The sequence below is a fragment of the Stegodyphus dumicola genome, chromosome 1 (assembly GCF_044657685.1).
Source record: "Stegodyphus dumicola isolate Sdum_Otavi_A_Nest chromosome 1, ASM4465768v1".
Taxonomy (NCBI): Eukaryota; Metazoa; Arthropoda; class Arachnida; order Araneae; family Eresidae; genus Stegodyphus; species Stegodyphus dumicola.
This window is the reverse complement of record NC_140768.1, coordinates 207,798,126-207,823,357: the sequence shown is the minus strand read 5'-3', so window position 1 is coordinate 207,823,357 and position 25,232 is coordinate 207,798,126.

The window sequence follows — 25,232 nt, the reverse complement described above, 5'->3', positions numbered from 1 at the left end:
TCCAAAGGGGCTTTGTCCCTGAAGGACTATTGTTTTCGTTCTGCGATTTTGCGTTGAATCACCTATAAATGTCCGTTTCACTTTTCAAACTGTTGCCACCAAATGTTAGAGTCCTGTATTATATTTGAAGAAATTAAATAATGAAAAATCTGCATAAATGTATGTATGTTTCTCGCATTGTGATAAAACAACAGTACATAGAGCCATCGAATTTTGAATGACGTAATCCTCCTACGGATATGGGCATGTGGAAGATCAAATTTGAAATTTGGAATTTGTTTTATAATCGATTTCATATTTTGTAAAACTTTAACGAATATTTGGTTAACAAACTCAAGGATTTCAAAGCGAGCAATGGAAACACTCAACGGGAAAAAGAAGAAAAAAAAAAAAAAAAAATCTCCAGCGCGCGGAACTGTGTATCGGAAATTCTAAAGATATGCTCATTTTAAAATTATTTTGCGACATTGCTGTTGAACTGAATTTTATGGTTTAAGTGCAAAGAACATGTTTAATAAATAAGGGTAACACACAAAATGTTAAATAAACGCCCTTTTGTAATAAACGCCCTTTAAAATCTGAAACCTTTCCGATTTTTTTTTTATATTGCTTTATTTTCATCAGTTTTCTCGTCTGTAGGTATAGGATACTATTGGTATTTTTGTTATTCATAAAAACATTACCGTAAGATTGATATTTATGCACAGATGTTGATATTTATGGCGTCTTAGAGCTGGAAATTATTTAAAAGAGGTCGGCAGGAGGAGTTTCTAAAAAATGCCGTAAAAGTAAAAAAGTAGTAAACCGAATACTATTCTACAAAGTAATAAAATAATTTCTGAACAAGTAATGTTTTGAGGAGTGATTCCCGAAAACGTATTTTACGGCTTCCTTATTCTGTCTCAACCCGGAAAATTCCAAGTTATTACATTCCCGCTAATTGGTGCCTATAAAGTCCTTTCGTTCCATTTTCTGATCGTAAAAGGATATTAACAGCCTCGAGAGTGTCGTAACAAATATGGGCTGAATCCGAAGAATTCTATCCGATAGCATTATTGCGAAATGGATTGCAAGTAGAAGCTATTTTGCGTATAATTATACAGATCACGCTCGACTAATAAATATACAATTCCCTTCTGCCCCAAGGTGCTCGTTACGACAACCGCTAATTTGACATTAAAAGTTATATAGGGACGGATTAGAAATTGTCGTACTTTGTGCGACAGATTTTGATGGAATGCATTACGACGTGAGAAGAATAGCTGAAGAAAATTCAAGATATTTTTTTCTTATTTCCTTACGTTTGTAATATCTTATAGAGTTTCTAAAATTTAACTTGTATTTAAACCTGTATTTGTTTAATAATTTTAGTGGCCTACATTACTATCCTTTCGAACTGTGTCGAGATTAGGAAATTCATCTAAATTCCATTTACTGTAGGTTTGTAGTTTATTACATCAGACTGTAATTAGATTCATTGTTTGTTACGTACACTGTGACATTTAATAAAAATTGTTAGTAGAAAACTGCGCAAAACTGAACATGTGTGTATTTTGGTTTCGCCCAAGAGAAATAATTTTTGTTTAATTACGTTCCAGGTAAAAGTACAAATTGCTTAAACTGCGAAAATTTTTGTTATAAATTAAAATGATGGCTCAGAAAAATATTGCTTTTGAATAGATTAAATGGCTTTTAAATAGATTAATTGAACAGACTAATGAATAGATTTTGATTAGACTAATTGAATAAGGCAAAGCATATGAGGACTATCTACCTCGTATGCTCTGTCTTAGCGAGAGAAATGCCTTCCTGAATGGGCTTGTATTCACGTTATTGGGTGAATACGTGGTAATTCGTGGAGAAAACCACGAAACATAACTAGCAGCTAAATCCTGGTTGAACTCCCAGCATTAAAATGTCTTGATCACTTTGCCACTGGTAATGTCTATTGTTTTTGAATTCATGAAATATCGACAGGGAGATCAACTTTGAAATTTCGAGTGTACTTTATTTACCCCATTGTTTTTCTTCTTGCGTATACTTTCCTAACTTTTTCAGCTTACAGCTGTAATTTGTAGGAGTCGTTCGACTGTATCTGGGTTTTTATGCATTTCATGCTCTTTTTTTTACTTATTTATTCACTTAGCGCATTTTGTTCTGCAATTTTATGTTTATTTTGAATTTGCATCCACTTAAAGGATTTGTAGGGTATTTATTTCCTATATTGTATTGTAGGTCTTTTAATTCTTTGTCAACTGATATTAGAATTGCAAAAGTAGCTCAAGTAGAACTACATATATGAGCAGAAATAATTTTACATATTCCTTGGAGACAATTTTTGTCACCAGCTTGGTGACAATCTGGAAATTTCTAGAAGGTCTGTTTCTAAACCCTGCCAGCAATTTTCTCCGAAGCTTCTAGCAGCTCTTACCCCTTTTCTTGAACAATGCTATAAATAGGAAGCTGTGAGCTGCTGTCAGTTAGTAGCCTACATGACTATCCTTTGACTGTCAGTCAGTAGGATCGGAATTCCTAGCGTTTCTACAATTTTTGAGTTTCTACTCGATGATAACTTTTTTGGAATTTTCTCTTCAAGAGATTTTGGTGATCAACGATATTTCTCACTTGTTTATAAGAATTTGGCCTTATCACGTTTTACTTCCTTGTACGAAGTAAAAAGGAAGTATTGTAATCGCGAAAAGCTTCAGGCAGAATATTTCAACGAAAATATCCACTTTGACCGCTTTCGAAAGCAATTTAAGGATGTTTTTGTGTGATATCTGTACGTAAGGACAGAATAAAAGACTCTTTTCCTCAAAAAAAAAAAAAAAAAAAAAAAAAAAAAAACTGCTTTAAAATGAATTCTGAAGATAATTTTTCGTGGCGTCTGTAGAACGTATGTACGTACGTATCTCGCATAACTCAAAAACGAGTAGCCTCAGAACGTTGAAATTTTGTATATAGGACTACTATAACATGTAGATGTGCACATCGTATTTTGGTTTCAATAGGCCGCGCCAAACGTATATAAATATATTTATAAATATATCCACTCTGTTACCCGGCTCAGTGATCTCAGTTTCGTTATTCTTATATGTTTGTAAATTGTACATTTTTTTCTTTAAAAATGATTGAATTATGTTGTTTTTATCTTCCGGTTAAGGGTTTTATGCCTTTAGTAAATCTGTATGCAATATTTTTAGAATTATCAACAATTTAAAAGTTGTTTAAGTACCGCTAAGCCTGTTTTGATGGCGGCCATTGCTTGTTTACATTTGAAACAGCTGAGTAGTGAATTTGTTGCCAATCTAGAGAAACGTAGCTTCGCAACAACAAAGATAAACGCCTTCATTTATTATTGCGATTTAAATCATGCTTAATCCTTTCTGGAATTTTTTCGAGGAAATAAGTGTTTAAGATTTACTTAATTTTTAATAATTTAGTTTTAGTTTTTAATAATTAGTAATTTTTAGTAGAGATATTTTGAGTTTTTATGTATTTTTGCCTTGCCGCGAAGTGAGAACTGAATTAATTGGATGAGAAATACTCAGTCGTCTGTGAAAAACTGTTTCTTTTTTTATTTTGTTTGCTTAATTTCTTTTATATATCATTTCTAGCTTTATTATAGTACTTGAATAGAACATGTGGCAACGATTAGATAATTCTTTAAATGATACAAATTTTGTGCACTCTGAGTTATAATATGAACGAAATATAATACTGTTAAGTGTACCTAGCGCCAGAGTGTCGCTATGGTAAACAAATAGAGTGAATTTTAAAGAATGCACTTATTCTATTGTGGTTTATGCGCTGTCGGCGAAATAGATATAATTAAATCCAATAAGTTTAAACAAAATGCAAGAAAAAATGCGTATAATTTAATATTCCGTACAAGGAAGTCATGCGGTGTACACATCAGATATTTTTTTCTTGAGCTTGTTTATGTTTCTTGAGCTTGTTCCTATGTGTTTAGCTTGCTAGCTGAGCTGTTATTTTTCTGGGTAAGAATTAAAATCTTCCTGGTTATCTGACCTAGTTATTTAAATAACTTTATATGCATGAGTATGCACGTAACAGTAAAAATTCCTAAGCATCTGTTTTATGATAGCATTATATAATGTATGGCTGGGAAGTAAAAAGAACAATCTGTAAACAACCTCAGAAACCGATTTCCTTAAAATACATATGTATTACATAGTCTAGTAATAATAAATGTATCCATTCAAATGCGCTTTTTAATGCGATTAATTCGTCCTCCCTCCACCTGAAATGGGGAACACTTGGTAATTTTCCACTCTCAATTTTTATACAATAAATTAAGGGATAGGAAAGGAATATGCGAGTGTATACAGTATTTCTAGTATTAACATGCTCAAAACGGGCAGGTAGTAGGTAGGTAGTTATTAAGTTGAGATACTTTGAATTTCAATCTTGATTTCAGGAAAGTCCGAAAAAATTAATTAAAAGTGCTTTAAACCTCAGTACATTTTAATAATATCTTTGCAAACACTGTGGGGCGATGCAGTTGGGGGAAGCTAGTTGTCGCACAGGGAAAACACTCTTAAGTGATGCATGCAAATAGCCATTTTCTAAATTTCATTGTCAGGGGAGTTTGAAAATAATCTGTCGACACGAGAGAGTGGGCTAATGTGACCAATGCGGCCGCAAGCAGAATCTAGGTGAAAAAATATAGTAAAATCACTGAATACTGGTAATTTAAATGAGTTCTAATGCCTTCGAACGGGGTGGGAGGTTTCGTGGTTTTCCTTTCATGAGTAATGTGGACACGAGTCAGTTTCTATTAAAAGCTGATTCCGGAAGGCATTCCTTCCCACAGACAAGTAACTCTTGAGAGTTGCTTTGCCTTAATCAATGAACTTTAGAATTTAAGAAGAATTTTAGAATTTAGATTTTTGAATTTTTTTTAATAATTTAAGAATTTTAGAATTCTTAAATTTTAGAATTTAAGAAGGCACTGTAACAGAATTCAGGAGTTGCTGTGGCATTGGAGTAGAATTTAGGAGTACCAAGCGACAGAAAGGTTAGCGCTGCTTCCCGCTTCCCCAAATGAAAGATAATACTATTGATAAGTAACAACCGTAAAAGTTAAAAAAGATATACACACATTTTTATTTTGTTTTCAACTGTTAAAAATTATGAGCGTGAATGTAATAGTTATTAGCTCTCTTAAGAAATGTTTTTTTGGTCATCAGTTTTAAAATAACATAATCATGAAACAATTATTTTGAAGGAAAATTTATGTTCGTCATACTTGACGTAGAAGCTTATTAATTCTATAAAAAATTGTAAAAACCACATTTAAGTATTTGCCTTTATGGCGACAAAATTTAGTACTGTGCTCAACTTATACAGACATTAAGCTTTTTGGAGCAAGGAATGCGAGAAATGAACTATGCTCTCGCTAGGATATGAATCACGATCCTCCAGTGCTAGCTGAAAGTATTACTTTTTAAACCAGAACAAAGGAAATGAGATAATTCTTTAGAAACTTCGTCTTTTTTCAGGTTTTTGTTAAATGACTTAAACTGAAGTTAAACATTGATAGTTTTATCTTCCAAACTCTCTCAAATGTTTATAGAATTCAGGTTATTGAAGAATATATTCTCAATGTCAAAAAGGCAATAATGAAGCTCTCAATTGGCTTTTAGAAAACTGTAGCTTGATAGATTTTCTGCGTTTTAGGATACGGAAATCTCATCATCAACATATATTTTCTTTAGTTTGTGATAATCATTCGCATATATTTCCGTCTTTACTGTGAAAAGTAATCAGTCTTTTCCATGTCTAAATTTATTTTACCTTCTTTCTTATGGCTGTAATAGTTTTATTGCTTGAGGATCAATTCCGTCACAGTTTTAGAAACTGTTTTATTTATTAGAAGGCATTTATTGTCTTCTGGCTTTTGTTATCGGGACCGTTATATTACCTACAAGTCGCATTTTTTAAAATTATATGCATAAGTGGGGAAGATCCTTGGATCACACACCGGTGTTTCTTTCTCGGAATCCGACAGGGACTGAAAGTTAGCGGTTAGCAATGCCTGGCGATATCTAAAAATGCCTACTTGGAGGCACAGGTGCTGACCGTGCTTCAACCAGTATCTGTCTCTTCACGTTTGGTAGACGGATTTAATTCGTGGGAACGTTTCACTTGTTCAGCTTTGTCACAGTTAAAGCACAAAATTTTCTGCTTTCACTGTTCTGTTCTATGTCCTTTCTTTTTACAGTGAAAGCAGAACATTTTCTTTTAATGTGTGTAAGCGCAACATTATCTTTAGTTGAACGATAATTATCCTCAGCTTCCACGTGGTTAAAGATCTTCCGCATCTCTAATCCACGTATTAACAAATTTTCTAATGCAACATTTACAGCTTCAAACGTAAGTGAACTGACACTGTTTGGGTCTCATCCCAAAAACCACACACTAAATAAATTCGCTGGTTCGATTCTTTATTAATTCTCATAATTAATTACAATTAACTCATAGCTGTGACCAGCCCTCTTACACCGTCGATGGCGATTCTCAAACTCGTCTGATCATCACATAACAGATGCGCATGCGTAGATTACATTACAGATGCGCAGGCGCGAACATGCCGCCCCGCGTTGCAATGTTTAGCATTCAACTATTGTAATTAAGATATAGCATAAAAAATTAAACAAGTATATCATAAACAATTTTGAATAAGTACTATTACATAAAAATCATTATTATAATTAGACATTTACCATATACATTAGCGTACAACTCAAAGCAATACAATATAACATTTCAGTTACATAATGACATTTTATGTGAAGCACATTCAATACTGTACAATAACTATAAAGACAATACTCATTTTTGTATTGGTAAGACACATAATTTGGTAATTGGTCGTTTGAAAGTTCCAGTTTGAGTTTTTACATTACACACGCGAACCTTTCCATCTTTACCATAAAATACTTCTATTATACGACCAACCGCCCAATTACAACAAGGCAAATTATCTTTAATTAAGACCATGTCTCCAACTTGTATATTGGTTTTAGAACTTTGCCATTTAGATCGATTTTGTAAATGACATAAATAATTGGAGTTCCATTTTTTTCAGATAATTTGTACTAATCTTGTGATCTGTTGCTGCAATTTTAACCTGTTAATGTTAACTTCCGTGATATCTGGCTCAGGGATCGAATTAATTGCTCTACCAATTAAAAAATGCCCAGGTGTTAGAACCTCTAAATCATCAATGTCCGAAGACAAGGGTGTCAATGGTCGGGAATTTAAAATTCCTTCAATCTGAATCATAATTGTTAAAAATTGTTCAAATGTCAATTTTGCATTACCTACGACACGTTTGAAGTGGTACTTATAAGATTTAACTCCAGCCTCCCAAAGGCCTCCAAAATTAGGTGCTCTGGGAGGGAGAAATTTTCATTCGATATTCTCAGAACTCAAATAACCAGCCAAAACCTCATCTTGTTCGTTCACTAGTTTGTTTAACCTCTTTAATTCTGCATTTGCACCTACAAAATTCGTAGCGTTGTCACTAAATAGTGTTAAACTTTTACCTCTTCGTGCAAAGAAACGTTTCAAGGTAGCTATTAATGCTTCAGATGTTAGGTCTGTTATAAGCTCTAAATGAATGGCCTTAGTAACCATACAAATGAATATACACACATAAACTTTTTGATACATACCTTTTCTCTGGTTTTTGTACATAATTAAGAATGGGCCACAGAGGTCAACTCCAGTACAATTGAATGTAAGATTAGCTGTGATTCTTTCTTTGGGTAAATCACCCATGATTTGCTGAGCTACAATGGGATTGGCTTTAAAACATATTAAACAATTTTTTACAATTTTTCTACAAACATTTCTACCACTTACAATCCAAAATTTTTGTCTTATATGATATAACAAAGATTGAGGACCCACATGCAAATATTTTAAATGATAGTAATTAACTATTAACTCTGTTAATTTATGTTTAGAAGGCAGAGTAATAGGAAATTTTTTCTCAAGTTAAATTGCTATTTTTTAATCTACCTCCAACTCTCAACAGTCCATTACTGGCAATGAAAGGGTTAAGACTTTTAATAGAACTATTTCTTGGAACAATACCTGATTTTTTAAGATCATTTATCTCACTTATAAAATACTCACCCTGTACTAATTTTATTAAAGTTTCTTCAGCTGCTCTCAATTCTCCCACTTGTAAATTACCTACCTGCTTTTGTTCTTGCTTACAATTCTTGTAAAACCTAAAACAAAAACTTATAATACGAATTAATTTTAAATACTTATTACTGCAATTCAATAAATCATTAATGAAATTATTCACATTCAGATTTAAACATGTAGATAGTTCAGAATCAGCAAAGTTTTTAAGTTCATTACTGTCCTTTTCAGTAATTGCGTCAGGTATAACTCTTATAGGGTACTCATCCTTCATTAAGAAGTCAGGCCCGTTCCACCACAGTTGACTTAGTTGCAGTTTTTTTGGCAGACATACTTCTAGATATGAGATCTGATGGGTTTTCTTCAGAAGCGATATGATGCCACTGTCCTATTTCAGTCAGATCCTGTATCTTTGAAATCCCGTTTGCAACAAATGCAGATGTGGCTCTTTGTTGATCCATGACAGCACAATCATAGAATCGGTCCAAAGGTGGATAGTAGTAAGCTCCAATTTTAACGATGATTTTACTCGATGCATTAGTTTAGCTAATAGCACTGCTGCGCAAAGCTCAAGTCTTGGGATTGTAGTCTTCTTTAGGGGTGAGACACGCGATTTAACTGCACACCAACCTCACTGATGTATGGTTTGTTGCTGATGTTGCTTTACAGTAGATAACTGCTCCATAGGCGGCCTCTGAGGCATCACAGAAACCATGTAATTCAATCTTGATTCTATCTGGTAATAAAATACATCTATGGACTTCAATGTTGTTAATTAGCTGCAAGGTAGTGGAGAATTCTTTCCATTCTTTAGCCTCCTTTTCTGGCAAAATATCATTCCAGTTCAATTTTAACAGCCATAATTTCTGCATAAATATTTTTGCTACAATTATAACTGGGGAAACTATACCCAATGGGTCAAAGATGCGAGATGTGACGGATAATACTTGCCGTTTCGTAACCTTTACGTTGTCTTCGATTTTAACGTTGAAGCTCAAACAATCTCCTTTTGACTTCCATAAAATACCCAATGCTTTAGATTCTTCTGATTTACCAAAGGGATATGTTTTTTCGTTTGTTTGACATAGTTCAGTAGCATTACATCACCACTTATGGAGTAACATGCCTCCACTCTTCAAAGTGCCTATTAACTGATTTTGAAGTTCTAATGCAGAACTTAGCGACTCAGCTCCAGATAGAATATCGTCCATGTACACTGCTAAAAAAAAAAAAAAAAAAAAAAAAAAAAAGGGGACAGTCCTATATCTCCCGATCTACTGGGCCGATTGACAAAATTCAAATTGCGTTCTTCAAGTCTCGAAAGCGCGACTTATGATATATATTAGTTTTATATATAGCACTATTCTAACATAGGTATTTTGACACAAAATCGGACTTTTTCTGAAATAACATACCAATTTTTTTACATATTTCGATTCTACGACTCAAATTACGCCTAAATATGAAATTTTGTAAAATTTGGAGCGAAATTTACGGAGAAATTCACAAATTTATGTTGGCACTTTTTTGTCAGTTTGCGCCAAGAATAGTTCACTTGGCGAACTTCTTAATATATGGCAACCTAGTTTCCTTTCCTGTGAGCGGAAAAAAAGTCACCATCGTTCCTTTTTTCCAAATAATATTCTTTATATTATATTTTTATTATAACTTATTATTTTAAGTAATTTTTTCTTTTTCGAATTTCATTTTAATTGTTTAAGTTGCATGGTTTTTGTTTTTCGAATAACTATTTTAAAAATTTCTACTTACCTATTCGAACTGCGTAAATAAAGGTGCAGCATTTATTTTTTTTCAAATAGTTTTCTTTATATATATTTTTTGTCATAGTTATTATTTTAGGTAATTTTTAAATTCTAAACTTTTATTTTAATTGTTTGTGTTGAATTGTCTCTTCAGATTGTTTTAAAATTTTCTATTTATTCCTTCGAATTGAGCATTTTAAATACATTTATTAATATAAGTTTTCCAGAATTTGATTTTATTTATTTGAATTGCGTTTATTTCGGAGGAATACTTTGTAACCCAGACTACGATGCGTTTGAAAACTGCATATATTAAAAGAGAAAATACAGTAAAGTCAAATATTTTATTTTTGAAATCGTAAAAATCAAATATCATAAGATTAAAAAGTTTTAAATTAAAAAAAAAAAAAAAAAAAAAAATGCAAATACTAAATTTTACCGTAAAATGTATTTTTTCTTCTCTTTTTCTTCAGGCATTCTACTTTATTCTTGCTCTTTTTCTTTAGGCATTCCGCAAGTATATTAAAAAATATCCAATTTTCGAAATATCTTGATATTTCTGACAATCATTTTAAATAAAGTTATCGCCTTCCATTTCATAAAGGCCCACAAACGGCCGAGCGGTAAAGTCGCTGAACACTGATAGTTCACTCCGGGGTTCGAATCCCGGTAAACAGGCTGGTTGCATGGGCGTTTTCGTGGATTTTCTCATGTGTACCGTGTGTACCGTGTATGCCAGCTGATTTCCCTTAGAAAGTTCTTCACAAAGGCATCCTTCCTTTTAGGCAGATAGCCCTGCTTTGACGTAACTTAATAATTCAATTCAATCCATTTCATCAATATTTGGTCAGAGCTTTTATCAGTCTTTAGAGGCTAAACATTTTGAAGGTATGAGATGAAAGGAAAGACTGGTTTCATCAAGAGGTTTTGGTTTATTTAATTATGACAAAGCACACTAGGGCTATCTGCCTAAGGGGAGAGATGCCTTCGTGGAGGACTTTCTAAGGGGCACTGGCTGGCATACACGTTGCACATGGGAAAAACCACGAAAATGCCCAAGCAGCCAGCCCGTTCGCGGGATTCGGACCTCGGACAGAGCTACCAGCGTTCAGTGACTTTATCGCTCGGTCGCTGTTTCATCAGGAGGAAAAAAAAAAACATCTATAGGTGACATTCACATACATCACTGGATAAACTCCTGAATCTTCAAATAATTCAAATGAGAAAATCATGGGATTCTCCATTTATGATACGATATGTTGTTCTATAAGGTAATTTAAATTTATACAACCATATAGTCTAAACCATATTGTCTTTTCTGTTAACCACAAGCTCAATTAATGGTATTTGCTGGTGTACACGTCCAAGTGTTTTTTCTTTGAACACCTAAATTCATTGAAGTATCCTGAAAGTATCTCAAAAGCGTCCAACTTTTTGAAACATCTTGGTATGTCTGACAGCCAAATTTCCCTGCAAATTTTTGCTTACTTTTCTCCCTAATTTTCTTCTTTCCTTCTACAGTTATTTTCAGTGCACACACAAGAAAATTAAGATTTTTCGATTGCTAGACTTCCATAAATTTTGCTTTCTTGTCAATTTTTTAAAATATCAATTACATGAATTGCGTTTCAGCTGAAGACAGCTTTTCATTTTCTAGTCATTTTAACTATAAATAAAAAAAAGCGAAGTCCAAAGGATAAATATTTTAATTAAAAGATTTTTGCTAAACGACAAAGAAATAAAACAGTCCAGCAGGGTTAATTCTGTACCACCGAGTAACCCGATTCTTATATCGGCTGAAACAATCTAAATCATATTAAAGATCATGTTTTTTTATACAATCTATAACGCGAGATAAAAATTAGCTTCTTCAAACATTCTTTCTAAGAGGATTAATATAAAAGATTATATTTATATATATATTTTTAAAGCTGGGACTTGAACCAAACTGTAAAATTTTTAAAGTTTAATTTACATGGTGGTTATAATTAAAGTTCCAGTTTGAAATGGTCAAAAAAGGAAAACTACCGTACCAAATGTTATCAAACTTGGGAATCGTGTAAAGGAGGTTATGAGAATTTATTTTCAGCGAGGAAAAAAATAGTTAAAAAAACTCATCACCAGGGGGTAAATGTCGCTGTATACAAGATTCTTAAATGAAATAAGACACGAAAACATCTGTTTAAAATGTGTTTAATATTTTCCGAAACGTGTTTCAAAGCATGTTCAATGTAGCGTCTAGCATTTTCCGAAAGCAAGTTAAATCCTGTTACTGCATTCTCAACAGCAGCTCTTAGCATATCGGGAGGAATGTTACGGACATGTCAGTGTTTAACATTTTTCATTTCTGTCAAATTGTTTAGATTATCACCATAAACAGTGCTTTTGAGAAAACCCCATAGCTAAAAGTCACAGAGGTTGAGGTCTGGTGGGAAGAGGGGAAGTGTTGGCGTATAAGACGTTCATTCGTGAAATGTTGCCTAAGTAACTGTGCGACACACGTGAAGTGGGGCCCAGCCGTGCATAAAAATCGTAGTATCTAAAATGCCACGTTACTGCAGTTCATGTATCACGAAACATTTTAACATTGACTCTAAGCGATCTGAAATCACAGTGGTCCAGCTGTCGACTGTTGTTCAGAGAAAAATGGTTCAGTTATAAAACTAGCTGTCATTCCACACGGAACGGTGTGGAATGACTGCTATGCAATCGAATGCAATGGAACTAGATAGATAACATGAGGGATTTTTTTGGCCCAAATCGATTAAAAGCGTTTTGAATCAGTATCTTCATGTTTTAGGGCCGAATTCAGGCTTAAAAAATTACAAATTAGCGATCTGTAAGAAAACGATTTCCAGATTGTACGCACTTGTGCGAGTGATTTGCGATCTCACATTTTCTAATCGCTAATTCGTGGTTTTCACGGACGAATTTCTCACTTACACGGATGGCGCACTCGACGTTTATCGAATTTAACGCCTTTAATGGTAATTTGCCTACTTCAAAGTTTCTTAAGGGTATACAACATATTAAACCCGTTTAACAAAAGGTTAAGTTAGATTCCGACCCATATTTCGTTTAACAATATTGCATACAGCGCCATTTCCCCCCTGGTGGTGAGGTTTCGAACTTCCTTTGTTTCGCGGAAAATAAATTCCCATGACCTCCTTTACACGATTTCCAAGTTTGATAACATTTGATCCAGTAGTTTTCCTTTTATGACCGTTTCAATGTGGAACTTTAATTATAACCACTCTGTATATTATTAAATTTTAATTTGAAGCTATGCGTTATATGTATACCATGCGTAAAATTTTCGCTTTTATGGAAAAATAAAAAATCGAAGCAAATATACTTAGTATAATGGACCAAAACTGAAAACATTTCCCCTCCCTCCGAAAATAAAATATTGAAATTTCGAACTTGAATTTACTGGGTTATCGAAATATTCAATTTGACTTATCTTCTAAGTCCTAGTTCCGACAACAATTCCGTCAAAAATTCCGAATTACTTAAGCTAAAGTAAAAGATTTAGTATATATTCACTGTATGTTAATAAAGTAATCAGAGTGTAATAAAAATAGATTATAGAATTTACGCTGATGTAACTTTTTGTCTGACTGCACAGCATGTAATGGAAGAGAGGGTTTGTAGAGATCTGTTTTTGACATGCCTCTAAAAGTAGATGTCATATTAATTTTGTCTCTTCAATGTCAAAAAACTTTCCTTTGAGAGGCAACTTTGAGAGGCAAAAAAAAATCACAAGAAGACAAATTTGAAGAACATGCAGGACGATTGAATATACATACTTATTTTCCGAATACAAGCGGTTCTCCGACTGGTTATTGAATAATGAAAAGATGCATTGTCATGCAATACAAAACATTTGGAATACATTTTCTGGCTGAATATTGTAAGATTAAAAGTCATCTGCTTAATTCACATCCATTTACAAGTCAACTACTCGGGCAATTGCAGAATCGTTTTGATCCTGAGCTTGTAAGACAAACCTAATATCACTGGATTTAAACACTTCTTTAATCTTCCGAGAATGTTCCTTCTTTAGCTCATATTCCAAGAATATTAAGTGAATACAATTATTGCCAAAGAAATTGAATATTCCTTTGCACTACGGCTTGGTAGTTTACTAAGGAGTTAACAAAACTTAAATTCTGCTTTTTGTGTCAAAGAATACAACAACATTTTAAATATTTACAAATAAAATATTAAATTGGAGATTTAATTGGAGCCTCATCCGTCGCCTAGCATTTGAAAAAGAAAAGATTGTTAAATACTAATTGTTTGCTGCTCAGTCTAACCCAGGCTGCATGGTTGGTTTTCGTAGTTTTTTAGGTTCTCTTTACAAAGATTCTCTATGAAAGCATCTTAATCAAATAGCTCCCATGTTCTTTCTATGTTCAACTAACCAACTAACCTAGTTTAAGCTCGATTTCCAGGTGAAGTTACTAGTAAAATCCGAATACTCATTAAAAATCATGTAGCTAGCCAATCGGGAGTAACATGAAAGATACGGAACCAATAATTGAAATGTTGTTACGTTACGCTGTTTCTTAACTTAGATGGTCATTCCTTAATTAAATAGCCCACCAACGGCCGAGCGGTAAAGACGCTGAACACTGGTAGTTCAGTTCGAGTTTCGAATCCCGCGAACGGGCTGGCCGCATGGGCGGTTTCGTGGTTTTCCCCATGTGTAACGTGTATACGGGCCAGTTTCTCTTAGAAAGTCCTCCACGAAGGCATCCCTCGCTTTAGGCAGATAGCCCTCGTGTGCTTTGCCATAATTAAATAACCCAATCCAATCCTTAATTAAATATAATTGATTTGTAAATTCTACTAAAACTGACGGTAAGAATTGAAGTGGAAATAAGTAATATGGTGTGCAATCTTGATTAATATAAAATTAAAAATATTTGCATAGAAAAATGTTTGCATTCAGACAGAAAGTTTTTTGAAATATTTGCAATTACTTTATAAGAAGGATTTATTAATAACCGCAATAATTACTTATTATATTACTGATGATTAGGATTCAGTTCTTGACAATTACATTCTAAATTAGAATTTTAAGGATATAATGAAAATACGCTACGCACAAAAATACATTTTAGGAAAAAAAATGAGTTGCTTTTTTAGGTTTTAAAACTTCTTGAATTCATTTAATAAACATCGTATCCTCGTTGTTAATTGAATTCAGAATGTTGGGTGTCTTTTATATAATTATTCTTACTTGTGCACAGAATCTGCTGACTTATCCAGCCATTAAGTAGCTGCAGATCATTTCTACATAACCATTGAACTTCCATTAATTCAGTCTCTAGAGGGTTGTATGTTTATATCATAATTTGACTTTTATAAAAAATGATTATTCTAAATATTATGTTTCTATAAAAATATATTGTGCTTTAAAAATATGGATAATAGTATCAGCCGCTCTTTCAGCCACTTCAAAAGCAACAGTTTGTTTAGAAATAAATTATGCAGTTAATGTCATAAAATTCAAATAAATATCAAACGAAAATTCTCAGTTTTAGACAATTCGATTTAAACGAAGTAAAGTAGCAGACGATAAAACGCCGAAGGTAAAAATTTACTCTTTCAAAAACTTACTCTTAAATTTTTTAAAAAAAGAAAAGATACGAGAGAAATTTAAAAAAAATAGTTAAAAATTTGAATAATATCATCTATAATTTAAAAAAAATAGCCTTTCATATAGTATTAATAAATATTTATTAAGCATCATTGAGGGAAAAAATGTCATATAATTAATTCTCCGTAAAATTTTACTTGAAGTTTAAGGTTAAAAATAGCTGTGGCAATTTAGTGTAACAAAAATCCATAGACCACATTTGGCGTTATTATCGCTCAAAAAAAAAGATGCCAAATTTCAAAACGCGAAATTATGTAAATTCGTGTATATCTTGGAAAATTTTGAATAAAAAAGTCTAATTTTTTGCAGATATGCTTAAAAATACACCTACTTTAAGATGATGGCAAAAATTTTATAGGTTATAATTCAAAATTTTTTTCGAAAAATTTATAAAAATTATTTAAAAATAGAAATTTAAAAAATAAAACGCAAAAAATGGGTAAATTTTATTTGGAATGAACCAAAATTTCGAAATGTGAGAGAAAAAATCAAAAAGGTTTAGTAAAAAAAGAGATATTAATAAATATTTGCCAAATTCAATTAACATTGAAGAGCTAAAATTTTGAGAGCTAATATTTTAAAAACTATTCGTACGATTTTTACAAAACTTGGTATTCTGGCATAATTTGAGTCGTAGAATCGAAATATGTAAAAAAATTGGTATGTTATTTCAGAAAAAGTCCGATTTTGTGTCAAAATACCTATGTTAGAATAGTACTATATATAAATCTAATATATATCCTAAGTCGCGCCTTCGAGACATGAAAAACGTAGTTTGAATTTTGTCAATCGGCCCAGTAGAACGGGAGATATAGCACTGTCCCATTTTTTTTTTTTTTGAGCAGTGTACATGTGTTCTCTCAGTACAGATGCTGCTAAAGGGAATTTATCTCCTTCGTCCTTTTACAGCTGTATAAGTGTTCTCATTGCTAAAAATGGTGCACTCACAGTTCCATAGGTAACAGTGGTTAGCTCAAAGTTTTTAACTGGCTTATCAATGCCTTCTTTCCATAAAATCCTTTGCAACTTCCACTGATCTGGATGGATAGAAATAGCTCGATACATCTTTTGTATATCAGGAGTGAAAGCAAAAATATATTTCCTGAATCTCAGCATAATTGAGAATAAATCATCTTGTATCACACCTCCATTATACTATATAGAATTTAGAGAGTTTCCTTTGGTTGTCAAAGAAGAAGCGCTAAATACTACCCTCAAGGGAGTCGACTTACTTTTCTCTTCTCCCCTATATACTCCAATATGAGGAATGTAATATGAACCTCGTTCCTCCTCGCTTTCACTCACCTCAACCATATGTCCTAACTGTTGATATTCTTTTAAAAAATCTGAGTATAATTTTAAATATTCGGGATTCTTTACTAAGCGTTTCCATAAAGAATTTAATTTACTCGTTGCAATTTGTTTAGAACTTCCTAAAGTGTCCGGATCCTTTAAAGAGCATTTTAACAACGTACCTACCGGTTTTATCTCGTGTATAATTTTCTACGAAATGTTTCTCACAAATTAAAAATTCTTTGTTTTTGGGTTTATCAGTTTCAATATTTAATTCCCAAAATTTTCTAAGAGTTTTATCTAAGTTGTCTTCTTCCTTTATCAACCCACAATAAACCCTGTTTTCAGTCTCTGTTGGAATACTTCCAGACACGATAAAACCAAAAACTGTATCTTGAAAAATAAGATCAGGATTATTCATTCGAATTTGACTCGGTTTCAAAAGTTCATAAAAAACTCCCGCTCCCAACAACATATCTACCCTTTCTGGAACATTAAATCCTTCATCTGCTAATTTTAAATTAGGAAGATCTTGCACTGAAATTTTAATTTTGCGCGAAGGTGTTAAATCAGCAGTTATTTTTGGAATTACTAAAAGGTCCAAATTCTTTATAAAAGTTCCTTCTTTATTGCATATCGAAGTATTAATTTTAATCTTTATTGTTAAAGCAGCATCATTTATTCCCGAAACGGAAATGTTTGTTTTTTCTTTCTCTAACTGCAAATGCTCAATAAAATTCCGTGTCAAAAAGTTCGACATACTGCCCCCGTCCAATAGACACTTCACTCTGTTTCCTTCCCTCGTTATCAATTAGAAAACATACGACTGTTGAAAGCAGAACTGTATTCTGTTTATTCGAATAATTGCTAATAAATGCCTTTTGAACGAACTCCTGCGCATTAACATTCAAGGTCGATGAGTCATCTCGTTTGGGAATGTTGCAGTCAGATACATTTTTTTGTTTTTATTTTGTTCCGATGAAGAACATTCTTTCTCCTTTACGATATTATTTGCTTTCGGAAAGTGAATAGTTTTGTGGTGCCGTTTTTGACAAAAACAAGAATATTTCGATGGGCAATTTGATACTGAATGCATATGTAGACAGTTAAAACATAATTTATTAGATTTCACAACCTGTACTCTTTCTTGTACCGGTAATTTAAATACGATGGGCATTTTGCCAATCCGTGATTCTCGTGGCATAAAATACAGTTCTCTGTTTTAACATCTGATAAAAACACTTTAGCTACACTTTTTGAGCTATTATACTTACGATTAACATGAGAATTCTCAGTAAGAGGTTTTCCTCGTGACGTGAAATATAAATCTATTTCTTTACCTAACTCACTACGTGAAAACCATGAATCACCTTGCGTCACTGCAATGTGAGAAGCTGTTCCCGTATCTAAAGATTGGTATAACCTATCTGAAACTATTAGTTGTTTGAGGGTCTCGAAGTCAGTTACCTTCCTTAATTTTAAATAATAATCCCAGGCTGTTATTAAGCGTGAAGCAAACTGCACATGAGTTTCATGTGATTGTTTTAACAGTTTTTATAAAGTTTTCTAAACACGAATATGGTGTTGGCTGAAACTCCTTCAGAACTCCTTCTTTTACTTTTTCATAATTCGCGATATCCTTATTATGTAAATAGGTTATTATATTCGAAGCCTTGTCTCCTAACAGATTTAACAGAATTTCTGCTTTATAGTCCTCCGAAACATTTTTTGTAATAAACGCTCGTTCTAATGACGAAAAGAAAAATCCCCAACTCTCAGGCCGTATAGGAATTTTTACAGTTAAGGTTCTCATACTTTTTATTAATTGATCTAGTGACTCTGATTTTGTTTCGGTTTCGCTTACACCATCAAGTTTAGTTTCTGCTTTAAGCTTAGCCAACTCTAACTCATTCTTTGATCTCTCAAGTTTTATTTTTTCTAACTCGACAAGTTTTTGCTCTTTTTGCTCTTTCTGTTTTCTATTTTCGATAATAGAGTTTGCTATCTCTTTTACTAAATCTTGTTTAGCTTTGAAAATTTCACTATTCTCAATAATATCAGTCAAATCTGCTATAGTCATTTTTTCGTCACCATTTAGATTTATTTCTAAGGCAATAAGCCTTAAATCTTCTTTTTTAGCACCCTTAAATAACATTGTTATTTATAACAGAAGAAGCACAGAATGTACAGAATTAACAAGAGAGGAATCACTTACCTCTGCAGTGATTCACTTTTGATGAATATCCGTATCCAAAAATCAGCGATATTCGTTGAAAAGAACAAGCTGGGAATACTGGCAAACACAAACACTCCTGTGTTCTCAAAAACGAAACACTATTTACTCATGCACAAACTCACGCTCCGGCTCGACGGACCAGATATGTTTGGGTCTCATCCCAAAAACCACACACTAATAAATTCGCTGGTTCGATTCTTTATTAATTCTCATAATTAATTACAATTAACTCATAGCTATGACCAGCCCTCTTACACCGTCGATGGCGATTCTCAAACTCGTCTGATCATCACATAACAGATGCGCATGCGTAGATTACATTACAGATGCGCAGGCGCGAACAGACACCAAAATATAAAAAATCGTATGCATGTGACTAACTTCCGCAACTGATAGTCGAAAATCCGCCACTAGTTCTTTTGTTTCATAGACATGCTATATCTCATTAGGACTTTACAAGTTTTTTTTAAGGTAGCTAGATGTTTCCTGGTAAGTATTTAGTTCATTGCTGATTTCAACTCGAAGTTTCTTCCATATTTGTTTTGCCTGTTTTCCTTCATGCAATGCACAAAAGGTTTATTCAACTTTGATCATTCAGTAGTTTCTTTGACTATTTGAGAATCTTTCCTTGCTTCTGGGTTTTATCCTAAAATACGACCTAGTTTCTTTGGTGCAAATACTGCTTTAATACGAGAACTCAAAATAGCAAAATTTGTTCTATCGAAGAGGTTCACAGAATATCGGTTTTTATTGCTGACTGTTGCTCAAAAATAAATAATTTCGGAACGATACTATTTGTACAGCTAAAAGCATTAAACGGCTTGTTTCTTGAAACCATGTTCTTCTGTCGACGAATATATGAATATTTCAGAGGTTTTCCATCGTAATAAATAAGGAGTTATTTAAATACGTAGAAAAATGCACAAAATATAGAACTAAATAACATCAAAGATACACAAGAATTGTGCAATAAAATTTAGCCTACAATTACTAACACTGAACCGGACTAACAGCATCCTTATTTTATATCTATTTATAGTTCACTGAATCTACTAATCACAGTCAACAAGGTTTGCGGACCTAGAGGTGAGCTACACATGTTTTCTATTTTATTTTATTACGTGAAATAAAGTTGTAGAGACAGTAGGTTATTTTGAAGCAGGAAGGATTAAAAAATGTACAATGCCTTCACCCGGACTCGAACCTGGAACTTTCGAATACGTGCCGAGTGTGCTAACCGTTGCACCACGAAGGCATGCTGGAAGGAGGGAGGAAATACCTCATAAAGTTATAAAATTAAATACGAGATACGCAATGGCATAATACACAGAGAAAATAGGAATAGTTTCGGTCTTTAATCTGGAAACACAAACTGATTTTAATATGCTATTTAATCTGGGAAGATCATGAGACACATTGCAATATCTTTCATATGAGGAAAAGAGGTAACCATGATGGAGCAGGCATCTCAGAACCGAGTAGTGTCTTCTTAAGTGGTCATATGCCATTTCACATTTTTGATCGAGTAACTTCTCAACGCTTCAGAGATGAGATCCATGCAAATTTTGTGAGATTTTTACCGTGTGCTGCTTGCTTTGAGTTTATTTCATGGACGACAAAGATAAAGCATATAGGTTTTAGCTGGTTCTGGATTTTTTCGAAGAACTGGATAGTACGAAGAACTGGACGTAACCCAAAGGCAAACGCCTGCTATTCAGGTTATCTTCACTCTCTGAAGTTATTTACCTATTGAATGACAAGCTAGATATACAGACTTCAACTTTAAAATTATCCATGGGCCACATTAATGGAAGCTATCTGAGCACATCAATTCCTCCTAAAAGTTCAACATGTTAAAAATCTCTCTTTTAGGAAAGTAGGGGTTTATTACCACACAAAAAGTTTTGTTCGAAATTAAGAATACAAACACATTTTTATTCTTAATGGTAAAATTTCTAATTCACTAGAAATCATAAATAATGCTCATGACAGCAAGAAATGCCCAAAATTGAATTTCCAAAATAACACCTAAAATGACACTAGTAGGAGGTATGGTCACATTTGACTGATAAATAGGTAGCACAGAGAACTATCACACTATTAAAAAGATAGAGACTTTCTGTGGAAGACGCAAACACTCTTGCACCAAGGGAGCTCTTAACTCCTGAATGGTTCTCGGAGGCAGTTGAAAAAAAAATGCAGTATATTCCTCCGGATATGTTCAATAGGTTCAGATCTATATATCTGGCTGGTAAATCCTTTTTTTTTTTCTTCACACTCTCACCCTGAAAATCTTGAAGCACCTGTTATGTCCTATATGGACGAGCGTCGTCAGAAAAAGAGCTGAGAGCCAGTTTGGCATCTGAAAAATTACAAATAGGGCTTTAAGCTTTCCTCTCTATATCGATGCGCAGTTAAAGAGCCTGTGTCAAACATATGGAGTGTGTTGAGCCATTCAACATATACTTGCTTAGAACATGACGCTCCAGTGTCATAATGACTCCTTTGCCTCATATTGGAGAAATGTAATCGGGCCCCAGGTAAGATCCAGATGACTATACGTCGAGCATCAATGTCAAAGTTGAATATAGATTCATCGCTTGGAGCCTTGAAGTTGGGTTCAAAGCAGATGTTCTCTGCACCTTGCCAAACCCGTTCTCTTGACTGAAGGAAGGGACGGGATGCATATAACAAGTTTTCTTGAGAAGCCCTCTTTTGAAGCTTTGAAGAGCAGATTTATGTTCAGTAATTAAAAAAGAGAAAAACATCTCTATTTACTTATTTCTTTATCAAAAGATAGCCCTGGGAACTGCAATCCAGAAAATTTTGAAGCAAGGATAGCTCCTATATGGCTCATTTACTAATTGTCCCAGTGAATCTGCTGTCCTGTCGGGAGTAAGTTAAGGGCTTTTTAAACGGGGCCACAAATTGCAGAGGATACCAAGCGTTACATTGAACTCTCTTGTAAGTTGAACTTGGGATTATGCTGATTCCAATCTACATAACAGATTCTTTACCTCTTTCCATCATCTAAACATTGGTAGTTACTCATTCTGTGCTTATGATATATGCAGTATATGCTGTGATTATCACCAGTACATATGAACGAAGTAAGAACAGAACAATAACTAGTAGCGTTTCGTACGTATTGCTATCGTAGTGCCACTTGCACATACGAGTACGACTGCGCATCCGATATCAGTGCTATCGCATTATTGTTTGAAAACATACTTTCTAGTTTGGGTTTAGTATTTCTTTGAGAATAAAAATAAAATGTATTTATTTTGAGAATTTTGTTTTCAATACTTTTCAACAAAATTGACAATAGATTTTTGAAGGAAAATTCTGTAGCTGTTCAAAATGGATATATTCCCTTGTCTTCTTATTAGATCTGTTATAATACTTTGGATAGCTTAAATCATATTTTCATATCGCAAGAATGTAATTTTTGTAATGTTGATCTATCGTAGTATAAAATATCTCTGTACACATTTCATTCAAATTTGCCAATTACTTAAGGGCATGTGATATGGGATATATCCGCTGTGAGGTGGGTTCTGAATATATTTAACATTGACGGCATGCGAGCACTTTCACGCAGATGTAGGACTGATAAGAGAATAATCTATTAAGTTCAAGAGCAGAAATGTAATCTAAAGAAGGGTTAATTACTCTTTATTCACTCAAAGTATGATTAACAGTCGGCACCTTTCTTTGGACGTACAGTAAAGAATTCATTGGGCTTAAACTCGAAAGTAAGAAATAAGAACTAACTAATGACTAACTAAGAGATTTAGTCGAAGCTAACACAGTTCTAAAGTAAAGGCCGTAATCTTAAATTAGCCAGCGAACTATCAAAATGCATGTAATAGGGCCGAGCGTAACAAAAGCTTGCAGAGACGTAGCCGAAAGGCAAACGCCTGCTATTCAGGTTATCTTCACTCTCTCTGTGTGTGGCTGGAGAGCCTAACTTACACACATTCATTCTTCATTCTATACTTTCTCTCCAATCTTTCATTTAAACAAAGTTTTCACATATTTCAATTTAAACAAAGTTTACATTTTTAAAGCATTTTTATATTCATCATATGAAATTTACTTTCAGCACAAACATTTTTACACATATAACATATGAAATTTTAGATTCATTTTACATAACAAAGTGCACAGTTGCTATACATAGCTTACACTCTTTTCCTACAATTTAATTTTAAATTTTAGTTTACAACAATTTTCATCGTAAATTCAAGTCTTGACGACTAAAAGATATTTACAATACACTTTCTCGCAATCTTGCGAACTCAAAAAAAATCTTGCTACTAGCAGCATCTAACAATTGTTCTCACTTTAGAAAAGCAATTTTGAACAAAATTATATAAATTGAACTTCAATTCTACATGAGAAAACAAAGAAAATTTTCATTTATCTTTTTGCTTTTTGTAATCCTCCATTCTTTTATGTCAAAACAGTTCCTAGCTGGAGCAATTTAGGTTCTTCACTGTAATTTTGCTCCTAGGACGGCTTGGTTCCCAAAGGTTGGATAATACCTCGGAGTTTTTTAAAATGAAACTTTTACTTGGACAATAATATTTTAGGATACAAGATAACTGGGCTCAAAAGTTCAGCGGTATCTAATAATTCGTGAGCACTAGATTTGGGATCTAATAATTAGAGAGCACTAGATTTGGGATCTTTCGCGTAAATGGCGTATTTACACTAGTGTGGTTAAGTTCATCAACACATACGCTTCTCCAGCTTGAACAAATGCTTCGGAAAAAATATTTTTTCTCTTAACACTAAAAGTAAATTTCTGAGGATCATTACAGGTGCCCTATTCTAACTGTGTAATGTTGCTCTACATTAGAAATTAAAGCTTCCCGCTGTTCAACAGCATATAAAAAATAACAAAAAATCCTTTTCCAAGGCACTGAAGTTCCTGAATTTTTAGAAGGCAAACTCCTACTCCTGAATTTCAAAAACAAAATGTAAGATCGCTAAAGAGATATTTATGTGTGTCCCTATGTCACTCATGTCCTCCAAAATGCTGAACTTCCGAGGTAAGAGAATAACGATATTAACATACTATTTATTACATCTCTTCGTTTACCCCGTGCTAGTGACATTTTCTCTGTAATTCATATCACCTTTTGGGCTGTTTGTCTTGGACATGACAAATCTCTGTACTTTTCAAAATTATTGGATGATTATGTGCGTCTGATGCAAGTGTATCAAGTCATACGATTACAGTTTTCGCAGAGAATTTGCACCGTTTTGTCGAGGATTTTTATGTCTTATATACGGTGCACTTTTTGAACTATTACTGTAATTATGATATTTGAACATGCAGTTTTTATTATATATTTCCTCCTGTGCTCATGTTATAGAGATTCATTTCGAGATTTCCCGGCAAGATGCCCCTTCCTATACTATACCAGCTTCTCCTTTTTGATTATACGGGCTACTTACTCTAGGTTTGACTTTAAGGACTAATTTGAGTTACTTCAGGAAGTATTGCTTGAGACAATTTAGAAAATATTTATTTAATATCCAGATGTCCAAATACAATGTACGAATTCAGGCTAAACTAACACGTGGAATAATGATTAATGGAGAAGTCAAACAACAAGAATCAGCATAATATTTGTAAATTTTGCAGGACTAGTTTCGATGATTTAACTACAGAACCATGGACACTAGTCCTGCAAAATTTACAAATATTACGCTGATTCTTGTTGTTTGACTTCTCCAATAAAACGAACTAATGTTTAGTATTAGCTTATTATTACTATTACTAACACTATTTAGAAATTTGATTGAGTTATTATTAATTTCATAAAACTTTATCCAGAATTTCATTGCAGTTGCAAGCTGGATGTTAGGCGAATCTTAACTTTCTTGTGAATCAGACTATTCATAAGCTTTTAGTAATTTATTTTAATGTAGAACTTTGAATTTCCGGTTGCATTTTAATGTGTGCATAACTAGCATAATATACACCATTGCATGTGTAATTTTATATGACGTGTTCACTGCTCTATAGACTAGTAACGTAACGGAATTATTGCATGGGAGTTCTTATAGTTTCTCC